Raw genomic sequence first — 21439 nt, forward strand, 5'->3', positions numbered from 1 at the left:
GATTAGCTTCGTAGTCTGATTTGTGAGCCATGGTGCTGGTTTATTTTTCATTGTTATGGAACGCATTGGGGCATGATGGTCTAGGATTGCTAGGAAAGTAGTATTGAAGTAAGTTACTGCTTCATTTATTGGGAGGGACTTGAGTGGTTCCCAGTTGCATTGTTTAAGTTCGGTTAGGAACAGTTCTTGGTCAAAGTGTTTTTTGCTATGGGCAGTTATGACTGGAGTAGAGATATTTACATTTGTTTTATGTCTAATTATATATATTAGAGAGTGATCGCTAAGGTCATCTGGGAGGGTTCCTGTTGTACAGTTTTGCTGTGGACAATTTGTTAGTATCCAGTCCAGGATGCTTTCTTTATTATTAAGTTTATTTATTCTAGTTGCAGAGTTTATAGCTTGTGCGAAGCCATACAGGTTGATCAGGGTGGATGGATTGGTATTGTTACAAGAATTCCAGTCAATATTAAAGTCTCCTAGTAGTACTGTTTCTTGAGGGAGATTGGAGGAAAGCCAATTTAGTAGGTCTTCTAGTATAGTATGGTTTTTACCTGGTGGAAGATAAGTGCAGATGATGTTAACTGATTTTTGGTGGTTAAGCTGTAATTTAGAAATAAGTATTTCTATGTTGTTTTCTGAGGGTAGTTTATGGTTTATTTTGCTGATTTGAAGTCCTGCTTTATAGAGAATTGCTACCCCCCCCCACCTTTTTTATTTATACGGTCCTGTCGAATGATATTATAACTTGGGGGGATAATTTCAATATCTTTTATTGCGGGTTTGAACCATGTTTCAGTTAAGCAGAGGATGTCGAACTGGTGAACACCTAGAAGAGCATGAATTTGAGGTATTTTGTTACATATACTATATGTATGTTTAGATGGGCTATTAAGAGTGATTTAGAGGATTTGGTTGATGGTAAGGGGATAGTATTATATTGGTTACTGTTAGTGGAGGATGGGTGAGTCTTTGGGCCTGGGTTGGGATGAATGTCTCCATCTATTAAGGAGTGGAATAAAGTAAAGCTGTAGTATTGGAGAAGTTTACAATGGGAGTCAAATAACTTTCTATTGTTAAGTATTGAGTATTTAATATGAATTAGTCGATGATATTTAGCTTGGAAGTAGCTGGGCTTGTAGATGGCATTGAGAAAGCTTGTGGATAAAGCAGGAAAAGACGTTGCAGTGTATTTGGAAGGGATGATAAGAGTAGAAAAAAGGGGTTGTTCATAGGAGGTTAAGAAGTAGGTAGTGGTAAGAGTAGTCAATAGTGAGAGTATTAGTAAACATTGATGTTGGTTAGGCATGGTAGAAGAATGAAAAGTGGGTATTAGAGGAGAAGAAGAAGAGTAGGGGTTAACCTTTGGGAGAATAGGCTGGGGGTAGTGGGAGGAGATTTATATCTAAGGGGTGTGGAGATATAGATATAGGGTGTGGCTAGTAGTGAGTGTGTGATTGGTTTTAGGTAAAGGGGGAGTGGTTATGAGGGTATAAGTGTAGAGACCCCGGGGACAGGTGGGAATAGGGGGCAGGGTAGGGGAGCGGAGTGAGCCCGAAGGGCGAACGGAGCGGGAAGACACAAGAGAGTGGATTACTATGGAAAACAATCAGTGGAATGGAAGAAAGAGCAGGTAGGTCAGAGAGTTAGAGAAAGTGTATATGGTAAAGTCGGCTGATCTGTAGAGGTATATTAAGTTGGTGTACTAGAGTATGATATAGCAAGGTGAGGGAGGAGAGGGTGAAAAAAGAAGCAGATCCGGGAAAGTGATTCTGTTAAAAGACTAGTAAGTAAGGTAAAGGGGGGTAAAAAAAAAGTCTATGAGGAAAACAATATACAGAAGTGGTGAGGCGCCACCTTGTGGCCAGTTATATAACTGCAATGACTGGTACCTGAGCAAGGGGCTAAAAACGGTTGGGAGAGAGGAAAGATGCTATGTACCAGCAATGTGAATAGTTGAGCAAGGTGTTAGTAGAGATTCAGCAGTAGTAAGAATGAGGGGATTAGGGTTAATTGGCTGCTGGCTATTCTGGAGGGAAGCTTAACTAAGATACGAGAGCAAGTCCATATTTTTGATAGAGAGCTTTCAAAACTGACTTTGATCCAAGCATTAGCCAGAGAAATGGCGTAACCACTGATGTGTCATTCAAAGTAAGATTGTAACCCAAGTCTCATTCAATAAATGATAAATAAAAATGTACAGCTGTGGCACAGAAGCATGTATAATACTTATGTTGGCATTATGTCAGAAACATTATAACAATACATTATTTGGGCCATCAACCCAGATGAATGACAGAACAACTTTTAAGTAACCATTAGACACATCCATGAAGGGTAGCAAACCTAATGGTCAGGTTTTCAACAGCTTACACAGAAGCATCAAGTATATCCCCCCAAACAAATAACCCACATGTTCAATATTTTATACAGTACAGTAGATGTGTCCAAAATGACCTAAATAATGAGGACAGCTGCCCCCAAGGTACATCCCAGTGTCTGACAGCGCTTGTCATCTACAACAAAGAACAGATCTGGAATATTAATATTCTTTGTGAACTTTTATTATTTCACTGGTTAAAACTTCTCAACAGTGCCTTTTCCAAGACAATTAAAGATTCATTCTTGAGATATCAACCCCTACTTAAAAAGATAAAACTTTTTTGAGATACCTGCTACAACAAAACATCTTTCTGCAGCTGTATTCATTACTTTGAGTTTCGGCTCACCAGTGTCAGTGAATGACCAGATTTTCAATAGGTTGTAAACTTTCTTTCAGAAAGGTAATGCCAGTCTCCCTGTGTGGCTCCTTGAATGTCATCTGACACATACCTTATATAAAAGAAGTGTTTCCAATCACTACCTTTAGTTGTGGCAGTGGCCAACATGTACAGTTGCCAATTAATTAATGCAGTTGGAACTAATACTGTAAACATAGAACTACACAGATGCAATAACAAATAGGTTGTCAGCAAGTGATGTAACACAAAGCTAAGTTCAAATCCAAAACACAAGGCCTGCAAGATGTAATCTATTTCACTTTTTTAAATGTGCTGGATCTAGGACCTTTTTTCAGTCATGACTAAGGAAATCAAAAATTCTCTCCTATCTATCTGATGAATCTGGGCATCTTGGGGCAATGTAGCAATTGCTTCATGTACACAGACAACCCTCTCCTCCTACCACGCAACACCACAACCTATGAGAGATGCACTTATCTAGCCAAACTGGAGGTAAAGCTCTCTCCAACCAAGACTGAACTTGGCAGTCAAGAGAAGAAGGTAAACACTTGCATCACACCCCACTCATAGACCCACTAAACCTACACCACCAAAATCCACACATAGAAACACAAAAACATTCGTGGAGGCTCTCAATAAAAATCTGCTCAAGCGACAAGAGACCTCCAAAGCAGAAATGCAAGCAATCCCCCAACACAACCCAAATGACACATAGCCCACAGACTCAGTGTGCCAATAAACCACAGCCCATAAGGCAAAACAACGTAGCCAACACACTAGTCATAGGTGACTCTATAGTCAGGTACACTGATGTCCCACTCACCAGGCTAAACAAGGAGAAGGTTACTGTCAGCTGCCTGTCGGGTGCTAAGATCCGCCACATAACCCATGCACTCAGGTCACTCCACAAGAAGTACAAATATGACTCTGTCATTGTCCATGTTGGTGTGAATGACCTGAGATGTACCTCCCTGGACTACATGAAAAGAGACGTGGAAGAGCTCTCTGATCTTGTAGCCCAGGCAGGTATGACCCTAACCCTTAGTAGCATCCTGCCATTGCCCAGAATGATACCACAGTACAAGGACAAAATGATTGACTTCAACAATTGACTAAAATTCTGGTGTCATTCTAAGGGGATCCAGTATCTATCTGCTTGGGACGACATGGTCGACGGACAACAATGCTTTGCCGGAGATGGCATGCACCTGTTACCCCTGGGATTCCGGATACTGGCTAAGGGTCTTGCCGCCCCTATAGTGCCTTTTTTAGGCAAGGTTCAAATGACAAATTCACCACTGCAACAGGAACAGGCAAGCAAAAACTGAGGGCAATGCTACTCAATGCTAGAAGTCTAAATCTCAAAATGCACTCACTCGAGGCACTCCTTAAAATGGAGAACATTGATATCTGTGCAGTGACTGAGACCTGGTTCTATACAGCAACCCTGCATTACCAGGCTATAACTCATACCACACTTTTTGGCTATCTAACCTGGATCAGAACACCAAAGGCGGAGGTGTGTCCATATTCATTAAGGATATCCACACCTCCAGGCTAGTTGCGCAGCATAATGTATCCGAGGTTATCCAAGTGCAACTAACTCTGGGCAAAACTGCAATCCAAATTGTAGCTTGCTACAGATCCCCGACCATGCCCCAGGATTCCCACTCCTCTTTTCTTGATATACTGGAAAATATTAGGGATCAACCAAACACCCTAATAATGGGCGATTTCAACTACCCCACCATTAACTGGGAAAACTACTCATGTACCAACTCCTTCACTCAACGCTTTCTGAAATTCATAAATTCCAATGCCCTGGCTCGACTTATCCATAGCAACCAGAGACAACAATATCCTAGACCTAGTCATTACCAACATCAGTGACCGGTGTTCCACACCTGAAGTCAACTCCTCGTTGGTCAGATCCAACCATAAGCTAATCACCCTAGATACCCTCATCCCACAAAATAAAATGCATAGTTTTATAAATATTTCCTAGTTATTTTATTTTCTGATATTGAAGAGATTCCATAAAATATTTTTGTCAAATTTACTTGGAGACTGAATTCCCAACTGAAAATGAGTAATTCTAAGCACTTCCAAGCTGAAATCTCTTTGAGAAAGGACTTACATAAATGACATCAACTCTACAAGAATTATCTGTAAAAATGGATGCATTTCATGATAACCTAGAAAACTTCAAAGAAAATTGTCTCAAACAAACTGGGGTTTTCAAACAAATGCTATAACAGCAGCAAACAAAAATTTATGAAATGGAGAATGCTGTAAATGACATTGATCGCAGAGTGAAAGAGGGTGAAATACAAAATGATTTTTTACTAAAACAAAACACTTGGCTCTTAAACAAAATAGATGATCTGGAAAATAGAGAAAGGAGATGCAAAATAAGAATTTTTGGACTTCCTGGAAAAAAAAAAGCAGAAGGTGAGGATTTACTTTCCTTTCTAAACTCTTGGCTTCCTGAAATATTAAAACATTATGAATGATTTTCATATAACACCGAAAGAACTGATAGAGCCACAGGCAAACCCATTACTTCTTCCTCAACTTCTCCACTGAAGTTCATTATTATAATTTTTTTATTTTCTACAGATAAAGAATTGATGCTTAAAACTGCATGGAGGAAAGCACTGTTGAAATATAAACAAAATCTTATCAAATTTGATAATGATTACTTCAAAAACAACCTTTAAGACAAAATGGTTTAAAATCCCAGATTCTACTTCCAGCTAAAATAAAAAAAAAAAAAAAAACTAACCAATGAAATAAGAATCTTTAACAACCTGGAAGAAGCCTCTACATTTGTTAAAAACAATAACCTGCTACCTATAACTGAAGACATAGATGGGTCTTTCTCCTTCCTTGAAAAGAATTTCAGAAAAAAAAAAAAACTTGTGGACTGATATGAAGAAAAAAACAAAAAAACTGATACTATTTCAACTTCATCTAGCAAAACGTTAAAACCTACTAACACAAAATAACTGCCCTTCTGGTTTAAACCTTCAGTCTATTTAACAAGTGGTTCTTTTGTTTATTTTCTTTCCTGATGTCTCAGAGTATATGAGATTACCACACTGAGACATTTAGTGATGATAACATATTCATTTAATACCTACTGAATTAAGTGTAACGCTTTAAGATTCATAACATAAATAAATATACATGTTTTCAGTAAATAGCATTTTAATTATATACTTTAATTGAGCCTATGTCGGTGAAAAATGAATTTGCTGAACTGCATCTACATCGAAAATGTAGCTCAGCGAATTGATAATAGGAAAATCACAGTGAGGCTTGGGAAATTTGCCCTTTCCTCACTATAGTGTGATCTTGAAGTTGGTATAAATAATTAGTGGGGTGGGGGGTGCAGCCCTCCCACAAAAGCGAATTCGCTGAACTGCATTTTCGATGTAGATGTAGTTCAGCAAATTAATTTTTCGTGGACATAATATAGACCCATTTAAATAACATGTCATGAAATCTGATCGATCCAAAGACTGGTCTAATTTGTGGACATGCAGAGTTATTTTTGATTTTTCTGCATTCCTTTATTTGAACTTGTTTTAATACCAACATAGGAAAAATCTGATATTTTATGGTCGGTTGATATATAGTCAAAAATGTCATTTTTATAGGTACTGAAAGATGTGTTGCTTACAGGAAGTTTTGGAAGGGAATTGTTGGTGTAGTACATGCTTTGAAGTCACCTTTCCTGTCAAAATAAATGAGCTTTCTTTCATTTTTTTTTTGTTACCATTGATAAACTGGTACTAGTGACTATATAGAGGCATTTAGCATATTATTTACTCATTTTGTGCTGCTTACCATAAGCCTACTGTACTGTCTCTGTTGCTTTTCTTCTTATTTTTCAATGTCTTTTTTCCACTGAGCTACTGCAAGTCTGGATGTGTGAATAGGAAGTCACCTTTGCACTAATTGGTTACTTCCCTAATATATTTAGTATCTCAATTAAGCAGATTCTGCTTGTCTTTGAGTTATGTTTTTAAATAAAGAAAACAATTATGAAATAATCCTGTACAGATTTCTTAACTGAAATTAATATTGGAATACTTACATGGGCTGTTTTTTTTTTTTCTTTTTCTTTTTGTGTCCGTTACTGTATGAGTTTGCTTGTTGGAAGTTTCTCCGTTTTTATGTGGGTACGTGCATATGGATAAGCGCCTCCACAGTGTTTTTGTTTTCTCCATGGTTTTCTTTAAAATAGCAAGTAGTTTGATGTATATGAAATGACATGGAAAAGAGTTTGGATAAAACAGACTTAGAGAGGTGGAAGAGAAATGTATGAAAGAGGAGAGGAAGTTAGTTTTAAAGTTAAATAAATAAATATGTGAATAGTGGTTCCCAGTGGTTGTATAATTAATCGAGTTGGCTCATCAGTATATGACAATTAGATCATGCTTTCATAAGTGTGAGAATTCAGTACTATCAATAAGAAAGAAGACAAATACAAGATACATTTTATCTGTATTATTTAAATTTACCTTCTTTTGAAATAAAAATGTCTCATATTATATTAAATTATAAATAACATATTAATAATAATATATTAGTAAGAGGGATAAGAATACTATATAGGAAAACTACTGCAAAATGTATAAGTTTGATGTTTTACAATCCAAAATACTCCTAGGGGTGGTATCATCTGCTTCACTGGTTTATTTTTCAGAAAGAGTGATTTGCAACATACCAGAAGATACCTTTACACTTTTTATTGTAAAACGATACAGGAGGATATTATTTATTAAGCACTGAATTAATATTATTAATTGTTTTAAAATATTAATATTTTGCTCAATTAAAATTTTGTACTTATGTGAAGTCATACATCTATACATTTCATTTACTATTAAATCCATAAATCTAACAGCAATAATAACATTTAATGACACACTTATTAAGAATAACACATCTCATTGAAACCAGTGAGGAAACTGATTTTGTAAAGATTAAAAGATTCCTTTAATGCATTTGAAATGTGAGAAATGTAGGGAAGTGGGAGGAAGAAGTAATCAAAAAAGTAAAGGAAAAACGAGAGAGATAAGTTGTGTATGTTTCTACACATTATAACACTTTGCTATATTTATGTTTTAATGTATATAAACATATTTACTCTCTCTTATACAAATTTAATCTAATCTTATACATACTTTCTTAATTATACAATGTCTCTATCATTTATATATTGCTACAGAGCTCTTTTAGTCGATATATGTTGTGTGGTAGAGTAGTGTTTGATAGTCTAATAGCTGGTTTGTTTAGCTATTGGAACAGGAATTGTGATAATTTCATGTTTGTTAATTCACTTTACTTAGAGTTGTATCATATATTTTATTTTTTAATTATTTTTATTTCTTTATGGCTTGATTTCTTTCAAACCATTGCTCTAAAAACATAAGAGTATCACTACTATTTATAATGTCTTATTGCATTATACTTCAAGTTATAATGCTAATATACAAACAAGTATTAATCATATAAATGGATATATTTAATTATCTTTCAAAGCTAATGGCTTAAATAATCCAAGGAAAAAGAGCAAACTTAATACAGTATTTAAATATAAATAAAGCTGAAGTGGTTTCACATCAAGCATACAGAAAAAGATATTTGGAATACAGGGAAATTTACAATTCTAGCTCAATTGAATTTTAAATCAAAGAAAATAGGTGTCATGATTTTACTGAAAAATACTATAGTTTCTCCCCAAATTTTATATAAATATGAAGGTCAAGAATGCCTTTTAACTTTTATAATCTTCAAATTTAATAACAGATTATGGACTTTAGTTAATATTTTTTGGTTTCCAGGTTTGGGTTCAAATCTTTAGAGACATTTACATATAATACTTGCTAAATATAAAGGTAGTTTAATTATAGGTGGGGATTTTAACTGCTTACTAGAAAACTCTGATACCAGTGACAAAACAAAATTAAAATTAACCTCTACAGCTAAAGTATTAACAAAATGGATAGAATCTCTTAACTTAAAGGATACTTTTAATATGAAAGGTTCTATTTCATTACTATCGTCTCATCAGAACTACAAATACAAAAAGATAATGTAGACAGCAATTAGTCTGGAAAGGATTTCCTGAATACATGTTGTCCTTCTACCCTGGGATCAAATAAGGTTACGAGTCATTCCGTCTTCTAAACCCAAATTCTAAGTTCTCAGTGCACTTCTAGCATGTGAAGGGTTCTTTCCTATATATTTTTCTGGAAATGGAAAACAGATGAATGGGCTGGTGGGCTGATGCACTACAAAAGAAGGCCTGAAGCTTTGGCACCTTTCAGCAGATGTGCTAGTCACCAAGGAAAGTGCGTTCCAGGAAACAAACGTTAGACCCAGCAAACATGCAGAATCAAAAGAGGGGTCAGGAAAGTCTTCCAATCATGAAATTCAAGTCACAAGGAGGAGAAGGGTTCTTTAAGGGAGAGAGGTGTAGGACTATTTTAAGGAACTATTTAAAAGATGATGCTAGGCCACAGTAGTTCAAAGCACAAGGCTATGATAGGCAGAAACATAATAGATATTCAACCTCACCACTGCACCTCAGAAACTGAGACCAAAAATCATACTGGCGTCTGAAGTAGGTAAGAACCATTGACAAACTACCCAAACAAGGTGAAAATGGTACTTCTCCTCCCAAATGACCCTCATTCACTTAACAAAACAAGTATGGCAATTGGAAGGTTTCCTAGTGCATTCAGGTACCTCTGAAATTCATGCTGCAAGGTCAAGTTGGAGCAAAGGATCTGATTCTCAAGCTATGCTGTGACAGAGAACAAGACAGACTTATACCCCCTTCTGACTTACTTCTCAAAACTCAGCCTTCTCTAATACCCAGTCATGGATGCATAGTAATTACCTCGCCTTAAATGCCAATAAAACAAAGTTAATGATCTTCTCCCCATCCAAAAACACCAATATAGACAAAAACTCTTTTTTTAGTGAATGCTCAGAATAACAGCCCCATAGAAATAGTATCACATACCAAACTGCTTGGTGTCATAATTGATGAAAATCTAAAATTTGACATTCATATCCAAACTAATATAAAAAAACTCACCAAAAACTAGGTCTCCTGTATAGACACAATCATTACCTTAAGACACCCTTATCTCTACTTACCTTCTTCCCTCTCTTATGTATGGCACCCCCTATTCTCTAATCTTCAGCTAGGCTAACAAGCTAAGTTGGAAGCCTGTTACAATAAAATCTCCAAATTTGCCACCAACTCCAGCTAGCTAAACTCTGGAATTCTCTCCCTACCACCCTTAGAAATACTCAGAGCCACTCAAACTTCAAAACTCTTCTCCAGTCTCACGTCCTTTCAAAGTGGGAATGTTCCTGTGCCCCTACCACATAAACTCTTTAACACCATCTCCCATGCACTATATACCTCAACCTTCTATCACTGTGCTCTCTTACCCTTTGCCTCTACTTCCTCTCCTACCCTATACCTCATAAGCATCCCCATGCCCACTCCCTTTCTCCACTATGTACCACCTTTTACTTCTCCCACCTCACCACCTTCTCTCTGTCCTCTCCTCATATTTCTAACTTCCAAAAAAAAAAAAAAAAGCTCATTTTTTTTTATCTGTACATAAATGTTTTACTTACATGTTTTTTGTTATCTGAAATGCCTGTACTTTTAACATGTTTAGGCTACATGAATCTCACTTTTGTAAATCATTACCTAGGATTTGAAATGTTATGTCTTTTTTAACAAATTGTATATTATCTCTGTACTTTTCACTGTTCTACTACTTTATTTATTGTTGTATAACTATTGTAAAATTGTCTATATCCTGTGGAGCCTCTCTCACTGGGCTTACACTGAAAACTGACTCTTCCAGGCCCAGTGGACTTTCCTGGTCATCAAACTGTAACAAATAAAATAAAATAAAATAAAATAAATAAATGAGAAATCTGCAACATTGCCAGCAACCCAACAGGCACAATATTACTGGCCACCAAGGAGCAATGAGGATTAGTTTTCATCTTTCTTCTCTGAACTTTGGAATTCGGTATGAAACTGGAAGGAAAGGTGAAAAGGTGTAGAGATCTCCTGTGCCATAAGACAAAGAATGCATCTTACTTTTCAACTCCCCTTTGCACTAATGAAAAAAAAAATGAATAGAAGAGGGCAACATTCCCCTGTTGAGTGTACAGATCTCTCTGGTGCCCCTTCCTGGACAAGGTGAACGAGATAAAGACTCCTAAATACTCTGTTCAAGGAAAGGTCTGAAGAAGTGGTTCAGAGAATTTACAGGTATAGTCACCTCTCCCAAATTGTGAATGGCTGCAACTCGCATGTCACCTCTGTACTATACATAGGAATGTGTGTGCTTCCCAGACTGTTTCAGTAGCACATGACAGAAAGGTTACTGGAATTTCTCATAAGGGCCTCTGGCCTCAACATGCCCCTACAGAAACATTATGATAAGAACGACTGCATGGAGCTTTAAGAGATTTATGCTAAGACCATTTCTGGAGTAAGGGGGTCCTCTTCCCTTACAGTATCAAGGAGAACTGCACTCCTCACCCCATTAGGCAAGTATCTGTTATCAGAATCTATGCAGAAAAAGAAAGCCCATGCCGAGAATGGTGGTCAGTCTTCAACATTCCAGAGCCCAGCAAGCAGGTTTTGAAACCACAAACATCTCCATCAGCATGTAGTAACTCTGCAGCTATGGACAGCTCACAGTTTACAACAATACCGGTGTCTTCAGGCCTGGATGCTTCTTTAAAGGCAGGAACAAGTGACAATGAAGAGTGTCTAATCAGTCTCAATGGCACACACACTACATCCACCACACACACATAGACCAACCTATGCTGAGACACTAAAAAGTAATCTTCCCAAATCTCAAAGACCACCTAACATATAAATGGTAATGCCTATCTTCAGCTATCTCTAAGGCACTCACCAAAAGCAACACCAAACACCGCATATACTCCTACATTTAGCTGAGCCCCAAAAGCAAAGCTCATAAGGCAAGCCAACACATTACCCAGGACTCTTGTCATGTGGGACTCCATTCTATGGCATACAGATGCCCTACTCACCAGACTAAACAAGGAGAAGATAATGGTTACTTGCCTTTCTGCAGCCAGGATCCGCCAAGTTACACACACACTTAAGTCGCTACACTACAGGTACAAATATCATTCTATGATAGTCCATGTGGGAGTCAATGACCAGAGACATACTTCCCTGGACTGCAAGAAGAAAGATATTGTTGATCTCTCTGAGTAGCTATATCAGGCAGGTATGTGTCTTGCACTGAACAGCATTCTAACTTCACCAAAGAAGATGCTACAGTATGAACAAAAGATGACTGTTCAATAATAACGTTTCTGGTGTTTTTCCAGGGGAATTCAATATCTATCGGCATGGGAATACATGGTTAACAGACCACATTGCATGGCAAAGGATGGTCTGTACCTGTCTCCCCTAGTCTTCCAAACACTGATTAAAACACTATCTGCTCCCCCACACCTTTTCAGGCAATGCCACATTGACATACCTACCATCACAGCAATTAAAACCCAAAAAATCTAATGCTAGGACCCTAAAAAAGAAACATCACACCCTACAAGCTCTCCTCACTCTGGAGAATATAAACAACTGTGCCATTACTGGGACATGGTTTAAATGTGCAGAAAGTACTAAGACATTTAGATCATCAGCTGCACAGACAGAGACAAAAGGTGATGTTTATGTCTATGTTAGCAACAAGCAAAACTCTTACACTGGTTAAACAGGATGATGTCCTGGAATTTATCCATTTATCCATGAGCAAATCACCATAGACAAAGTCCCACACCATATCATAGCAAGATATAGGTCAACCGCTATGTCCTTAACATACCACAGCTCATACCTAGACCTACTGGAGACATTCAGCATTAAACTAAATATCCTATTCATGGGAGACTAACTACCCCTCTTATAGACTGAGAAACAAACACTCCTCATATTTGCAGACACAAAGATTCCTGGACTTTATTAACACAAATACCCTTGAGCAGATAGTGCGCACACCCACCAGAGATTCAAACATACTGGACCTGATACTCACAAATATGGGAGAGCGCTGCATTCCTAACCCCCACAAGTGTATTATCCTCACTGGTGAAGTTGGACCACAAAGCAGTCTCCTTTGAAATAAAAAATCAACTCAGTAACCCCACCAAACCCTGTAACAGTTAAGAACTATTCCAAAGCAAACTACACCCTATTAAGTGATAGCTTATCAAAATGCAAAGCCTCTCACAAGCCCGAGTCACAACAACCTATGTGGAACTGTTGACAGAGACCCTGTTCAACCATATATTTAGCTGTATAGAGACTGCTGTACCTACTACAATTAAATCCAAAATAAACTCTAAAAACAAAGTATACTGACTGAATTCTAACCTTAAGAGGGTATATAACAAAAAGAAAATGTTATGGCTAAAATCAGGAAGAACAATATCCATAATGATAGGAGATCTCTAAACTAAACAGGAAACTAAGATGATTAATTAAGTCCAACAAGGCCAATTAAGAGGTCAAGATAGCCTCAGAGGTTAATCACAAGACCTTCTACATTTATGTCTGAAACGTCATAGGAAGTGCACATCAATGTGCCAAAATTTTGATTAATAGTGTCACCTTAACTGAGCAGAGCTAAATAACGATTTTGCTGGCTGACAAATTCAGCTCAAACTTCAACCCCCACCCCCAGCCTCCCTCCATTAAATACCTACTAGCTGGGTCTATATTATGTAGTTGAAGGTACTAAATCTAAACTCCTCTTTCATCAACACATATGTGTTGAACGTTCCCACTTGAGCGAACGGCCACATCATCGATTCTTTCCAAGGGAAAGAAATTGGCTGGTCATTGTTTTAAATTTGCCCTTTTCCCCACTGTAGTGCGATCTTGGAGTTAGTATATTTAGTTGGGGGGTGTGGGGGCACAGCTCCCCACATTGGGGTGTGTGGGGGGGGGCAAAGCTCCACACTTCATAGTGTTTGTTATATTGTGTCGTGCGTAGTTGGCCTACCGATTTCTTTCCCTTGGAAAGAAATTGATGTAGGTGTTCGCTCTAGTGGATGTTCGACATATATGTGTCGATGAAAGGGAAGTCGAGATTTAGTATCTTCGATAATATAGACCCTACTAACATAACCCCCTCCCAACTGTTAACAGGGAGCAGGTCTTGACAGCTCTCAATAAGGCCAAAACACAGCCTCAATGGACCCCAACAATATCCCGGGCTGCGTCCTAAATAACTGAAAACATAACCTATCAGGACCACTTGAGTCACTTTTCAACTACAGCCTCTAAACAGGCTGTGTACTATGAGAATGGAGAACTGCAATGGTTATCCCACTTCACAAGCGTGGACCATCAACCAACTCTGGAAACTACAGACTTTATTAGTAGTCTGACTAGTCTAATATGCAAAGCCATAGAATGAATTATCATGGAAATGATCAAAGACATAGGCAACCTTCAGACACTTGACACAACCCAGTCTGGCTTTGTCAAGGGAAGATCGTGCCTTTTAAGCCTGGTGGACTTCTTTGAGAATTCACCAAGGCAATGGATGAGGGGAAAACAGTACAAACCGCCTACCTGGACCTGGTTAAGGTGTTCTCTACAATATCCCACTTGGGTATAGTTAACAAACTCAACAAAATGGCATTAACCCATGCATGACCCACTGGATTGCCAGCTAGCTCACAGACAAGACCCAGGAACTCAGGATTGTTAATACCCTCTTCACTAACAGACCAGTCACCAACAGGGTACCTCAGAGCTCCGTGCTGGGATCACTCCTATTTAGCATCTACTTCTCAGATGTAAAGGCTAATGTTAAGGGCCTTTGGCTGACCAAGTTTGTAGATGACTACAAATTGGGAGATATCATAGATTTCCTCCATGACAGACATCTTACAAGATGGTCTAACATACACACAAGTGACTAGTGCAAAAGTCAAGGACTAAAACTCAATGTTCAGACAAGCATTATAGTGCCTTTTGGAAAAACTACCACCCAAGCAAATCACTCTATTGATAATGCACCCTTCAGAGTTGACCCAGTAATCAGGGTTCTGGGAACACATGTACACAGTAAGTTGACCTTTGATCAACATGTGGCCATGGTAGTAAGAAAATCATTCTATTTGGCCCAACTTATAAATAAAGACATGGCATCCAGGTCGAAGAAGTCAAAGTACAATTTTATATGGCCCTACATGTACACAGTGTAATCTTTCTGAGTGACTAGAAAGTATAAAAAATGTGATAAGATTTTTATTGAATATATATCTGACTCACTGTCCTATACAGATCACCTTAAAGCCTTATCTCTATACTCTGTCTCTTATAAGTTACTGTGAAGCGTTCTATACCTGGCATACAAGGCATCTTCAGATCCCGCTCTGATGCATCTTTTGCACATCTGCAAAGCTATCACCATCAGAACTACTAGATCCAAAGGTTTAAATTTTGCTTATTATATAAATAAGACATGTTAATGAGACAGACATGTGGCTCATAGGAGCCTCATGTTCTGGAATAGGCTCTGCATCCATGTGAGCCAATAGATGGGAAATCTGAAATACATAATATGCCTCTGATAGACAGAGGCAGACAATAATGCCCAATCTCTCATGCTCTCCGCATAACCTCTAGAAACTTACTAACATACCCCCTACTAATAATTGCCCATGATACATAGGGACACAGTTGGGTTTGCTTATAAAGGCCTTAGTGGTCATTAACCTAGTATATATCTATGAACCTAGGAATACTGTCTTCTCAGATTGGCTCAGAACAGACCTGTCTATACATCTATCCTTTGTTGACTGAGCTAGTCAGACTATACTAATGGCCTCTTTTTAGATGACACTCGAGATGGTATTTATAGTACGAGAAGAAATTTGCCAAGGCGGCAGGGAAATTCTCCTGATCTTTTTCATTAGTACTGTGGCATCCTTTATACCCACCTAAGCTACCACAAGCACAAGCATATGGGAGCTTGGTTTGACATGTCATCTGAAGGGCAACAAATTCAGGAGGAGTGCAGCAACCTCTAATATTGCATTGCAGTATTAGCTGTCAAATCACCTGGAGTAGAAATAGAATCCACAGCCTTCTGGTCTTCCAGCATAAAAGACAACTGTGCAACCCGTTGGACCACTGACACTTCTAATATAAAATAAATCAAGACAAATTAAAAGACACAGCGGTACAGTAATATGTACACAGACATGAACTGGTTCAACAATACCCTTATCTAATAGGTTTCATAGGTTAGTACTAGGCTAACTACCCTTGTGGCCCATTTCAAGCCTAGCCAATTACCCCATGTGAGAATCAAACCCTGCACCTTGTGTCTGTAAGGTAAACACCTTAACCATAATGGCAAATGATAAATGAAGCACTTGGGTATATGAATAAAATGGGTTCTGTTATAGAAACTAAAGATATGTGGGAAGAGACTAAACAGAAGATAACACAAAAATTAAGAAACAGGAAGAGCCTGATTGTATCTTATTATCAATATGCATAATCAGTGAAAATGTTTTAGCCCCTTAAGTCATAAAATACAAGTCACACATATTGTTATTACATGGAGGAGCATGTGTAGAAGACAAATCAATTATTAAAGAGTTGAAGAAATTTATTTGGGAGGGGAAGAGGGCATACGTTAAGTGGGGTACGCTGAATCTCTCCACAGAACAAGGTAGCACATGATGCACTGGTTACTGGGATTGCTCACGAGGATCTCTGAGTTACCTGATTTGAATGGGTACTGTAAATCTACACTGTTAAGACTCATATGTATAACATGAGCAGAATAGCATAAATCAATGTGGAAAGTAGTGATGATGAATTGGGGGGGGGGGGGTCTGAGAGACAGAGAAAGAAAATAATATATTGAAGATTATGTAGATCCTGCATCAAGGAGTCTTTCAGAAATCAGTCAACAGATAAGAAAATAAGAGATAAGAGAATACGAGGATGTCCTCCTTCTCCAAGATTCGTGTAATAATTACTAGCCCTACAATAAACAGTCTGGATGGAAAGTCACTATCATGCACTTGAACTAAATGTGCTCATTAAAGACTATGAGGTCCAGAATGGGCTAGATGTCTCTCATCCCCTTCAACATCTAAGAAAAAAACAAAGAGAAAACCTACGGCGCTAGTCTGAAAGAGGAACAGTCTCAATGGCCCCTTTGAAGATTACACTAAGACTAGCTGCACATATTAACGAATGTAATGTTGAACTACTATGAACTACTGAACTATGAACCTATGAGCTGCACATATTAACGAATATGTCTCATCTGACATACTGAAAGGATTCCAGGCTTATAGTGCCTGCATATTTGAACTGCTTCTTACTGAAATTGGTACACCTTGTTTGCTGTAGCATAGACTAGATCCAGGCCTGCTGAATCTAGCTTTGTTTGTATGCTTGTTGTTTGTTTGCTTGTTATTTCCCTGAAACGCTAATTCTACCTAAAACGTGGCTTTTCAGCGCTTCTGTGGATCCCTAGTGATATCTGCATTGCTTACTGTACTTATTTCCTTGCTTCACTTGAAAGAAAGTTACTGTTTGTCATTTTTGCATTTAAGTTACCTGTAACACATTGCATTTAAGTTACCTGGCACTTGCTCACTAAGTCAGCACTAAAAAATTAAAAGCACTACACCCTCACAAACTCCCCTTGAGTACCTTGTTCCCCATTGGCCCTTTTTTCAATTATAAAGGAATTCCCAATACTATTCTAGCACGTCCAAAGGTCAGTTGTCAATCTCCTCTCCGGTCCAGCTGGTGAATCTGGGAATCTTGAGGCAATGTTAGAACTGCCTCTTGTTAACAGACAACCCTCTCCTCCTCCCAACAAATTCCAACACGTGAGAGATGCAACCATATAGCCAAACTGGAGGCTAAGCTCTCGCAACTCAGTACTGGCGTAACCAGTCAGGAGGAGAAGGAAACCACACTCACTACAATTCCAGTCTCACATAGACCTACCACGACAGCAAATCAAACACATAAACACACAAAAACATACTCGGAGGCTCTAAATAAAAATCTGCCTAAGCAGCAGAGACCCAAGCAACCGCTACCCCAAAACAAAACACGTGCAACACATAGCTCACAAAGCCAGTGTGCCGAACAGTCACAGCCCTTAAGGCTAAACAACACACCAGATACACTTGTAATAGGTGACTCTATCGTCAGGCACACTGACGTCCCGCTCACCAGACTGAACAAGGAGAAGGTCACGGTGAGCTGCCTGACGGGCGCTAGGATCCGCCACATAACACAAGCACTCAGGTCACTCCAAGGCAAGTACAAATATGACTCAGTCATTGTCCATGCTGGTGTGAATGACCTAAGACGTACCTCCCTGGACTACATGAAAAGAGACATAGAGGAGCACTCTGAGCATGTAGCCCAGGCCGGTATGACCCTGACCTTGAGTAGCATCTTACCCTCATCAAGAATGATGCCACAATATGAAGACACGATGATCAATTATAACAATTGGCTTAAGTATTGGTGTCATTCAAAGGGGATCCAATGCCTGTCAGCCTGGGATGACATGCTCATCAAGCCACGATGCTTCGCTAGGGACGGCTTGCACCTGTCACCCCTGGGCTTTCGGATATTGGCAAAGGCTCTTGCTACCCCCATAGTGCCTTTTTTAGGCAAGCCTCAAAAGACAAACCCACCTCCATAGGTATCACAAGGGATAAGAAACTAAGAGTAATGCTACTCAACGCCAGAAGTCTAAACCTCAAGATGCACACACTCAAAACTCTCCTTAGCATGGAGAACATCAATATCTGTGCAGTAACAGAAACCTGGTTCAAAGCCGAGAGCACCCCAGCACTACCACGTTATACCTCATACCATGCTTTTCGCCCCAAAACTTGGACCGAACCACAAAAGGAGGGGGAGTATCAATATTCATCAAAGACACCCACACCTCCAGGTTGGTGGCACAGCACGAAGCATCAGAGACTATCCATGTGCAACTAACAGTGGGTAAAAATGCCTTCCAGTTTATAGCCTGCTACAGACCACCCTCCCAAACCCAGGAACCCCACTCGGCCTTCCTGAGAACACTGGAAAATATGAAGGTCTCTCCAAACATCATTATATTGGGCGACTTCAACTACCCAAACATAGACTGGGAGTATTACTCTAGCTCCAACACCCTAGCCCAAAGGTTCCTAGAATTTATAAACTCAAAAGCTATGGAACAACTTGTTACCACTCCCACAAGAGGGGAAAACATACTGGACCTGATCATCACCAACATGGGGACTCTATGCTCCAGACCAGACGTGTATCCCTCACTGGTAAGATCAGACCATAAATTAATCTCACTGGATATTCACATCCTGACCCCACCCCCAGCCTAGAAAACCACAGTGAAAAACTTCTCTAAAGAAAATTTCACACTCCTCAAAACAGAGGTGGAATCCTTTAAAGACCCCGGGCCTGTGGAAAATACGGCCCAGACCGCAGAAGCCTTTATAAACGCATTTTATGAACACCTTCAGGAATGCATGGATCATGCAATCCCAAATAAAACCAAGACCCAATCCTCCAAAGGCAGACGTCCTGTCTGGTGGACCCCAGCCATAAACAAACTATACAATAGAAGGAGGAAACTACTACATGATAGAGCAAAATCCCAAAAAGGGAAGGCATCTCTGATCAGTATTAGCAAAAAACTACGGGCACTCGTCAAATCGTCTAAGGCCAGCTTCGAGAGAAAAATTGCACAGGACACTAAGGATAATCACAAGGCTTTCTTTTGTTATGTTAGGAACCTGGGTGGGAATTCCCAGATATGCTCAGAATTAGTCCAAAATGACAAAAAATACACCAAACCAACAGACATTGCCAACATCCTAGCTGACAGGTTCAGCGCAAACTTCTCATCCCCCTCCCCACCAAAAGGGCAAATATCTATCCCAGCAGAGTGCTGCCTCCCTGACATCTCAGATACTCAGGTAAGAGCCGCCCTCTCCAAAGCAAAAAACACAGCATCAATGGGATCAGACGGTGTCCCGGGCTGCGTCCTACATGAACTCAAAGAACAGCTAAACCCAAACATAAAACTACTGTTCAGTCTCAGCCTTACTACAGGATATGTACCCAAAGAGTGGCGTACAGCAACAGTGGTCCCTCTCCACAAAGGTGGTGCCTCAACGGATCCTGGAAACTATCACCCCATAAGCCTGACTAGCTTGGTCTGCAAAGCTATGGAAAGGATCATCATGGACCTCATAAATAAAGATATTGGGGACCTACAGACACTGGCTCCTCCCCAGTTCGGCTTTGTTAAGGGCAGATCCTGCCTCTTAAACCTGGTCGATTTCTTTGAAACAGTCACCAAGGCCATTGACGAGTGGAAGGTGGTCCACACAGCCTACCTGGACCTCGCAAAAGCCTTCGATACAATACCCCACTCGGGCATTATAGATAAGCTCACCAGCTTAAATATAAACCCCTATGTCACTAGATGGGTTGAAAACTGGCTCAAGGACAGAACCCACATGGTTAGAATTGCTGTTGCCATGTCAGACTCCAGACCAGTTACAAGTGGCGTCCCACAAGGCTCAGTCCTAGGACCTCTCTTGTTCAGTATACATTTCTCGGAGGTACAGGCCAAAACGAAAGGACTGTGGCTGACCAAGTTCGCAGATGACTGCAAACTGGGTGCCATAATCGACTCTCCAGCCGAGACAAGCATCCTCCAAAAGGGCCTCATAGAAACAGACAACTGGTGCCAGAGCCATGGCCTCAAGCTAAACGCCAAAAAGTGTATAGTCATCCCCTTTGGCAAAAACAAAGTGCCCACAAATTACCACATAGGTGGTAATCCATTAAGTACAGAAGAAATAATTCGGGACTTGGGGACCCAAGTTGATAGCAATCTCTCATTTGACAACCACGTGGCCAAAGTGGTTAGAAAAACATTTTATATAGCCCACCTAATCATGAAGAGATTCACATCTAGATCAGGGGAGGTCATCGTGCCTCTTTACTCATCCCTCATCAGGCCCATAATTGAGTACAATGCCCCTTTTGGGATGTACCTTACCAGACACCTGCAGCAACTGGAAAGACCCCAAAAGTACCTCACCAAGAGGATCAAAGGGCTCAAACAGATGCCATATGCTGCCCGGTTAAAGAAACTCCAGCTCTACTCAGTGGCATACCGCCCTGCTCAGAGGCGATCTGTGCCTGACGTATAAAGCCATGTCCAACCCGGAATTAATGGACATGCTGCACCTCAAAAAATCCAAATCCCATCGAGCTACGCTCGAGACTTGAACCTCAGAACTGAAATAAATAGGACATGCTGGAGGGACAGATTCATAACCCAGAGGCTCCCTTCACTCTGGAATAAAATCCCAGTCCAGGTTAGGCAGAGTCCCTCATTGACTCTCTTCAAGAGGAATCTTCATGAGTGGATGGGAGATCGTAGATTTACCCCGGGTATCACTTCTGTGTCACTGTTAGACAGAGGCACAGTATACTAACCTCGAAAAAGGGCACAGCAAAATTAATTTAAAATGGGTGGCGAAAGCCAAACACACTCTGGCTAGGCTTA

At 39.5% G+C, this 21439-nt stretch overlaps 1 protein-coding gene across 1 annotated transcript in view; it reads right to left on the minus strand.

Moving 5' to 3' along the window:
* MAN2B2 (mannosidase alpha class 2B member 2) overlaps positions 1–21439 on the minus strand; it is a 943157-nt gene that overhangs the window by 174714 nt on the left and 747004 nt on the right. The window lies entirely within an intron of this gene.

This window comes from Protopterus annectens, chromosome 2.part1 (assembly GCF_019279795.1).
Source record: "Protopterus annectens isolate FY-2018-M chromosome 2.part1, PAN1.0, whole genome shotgun sequence".
NCBI lineage: Eukaryota > Metazoa > Chordata > Ceratodontiformes > Protopteridae > Protopterus > Protopterus annectens.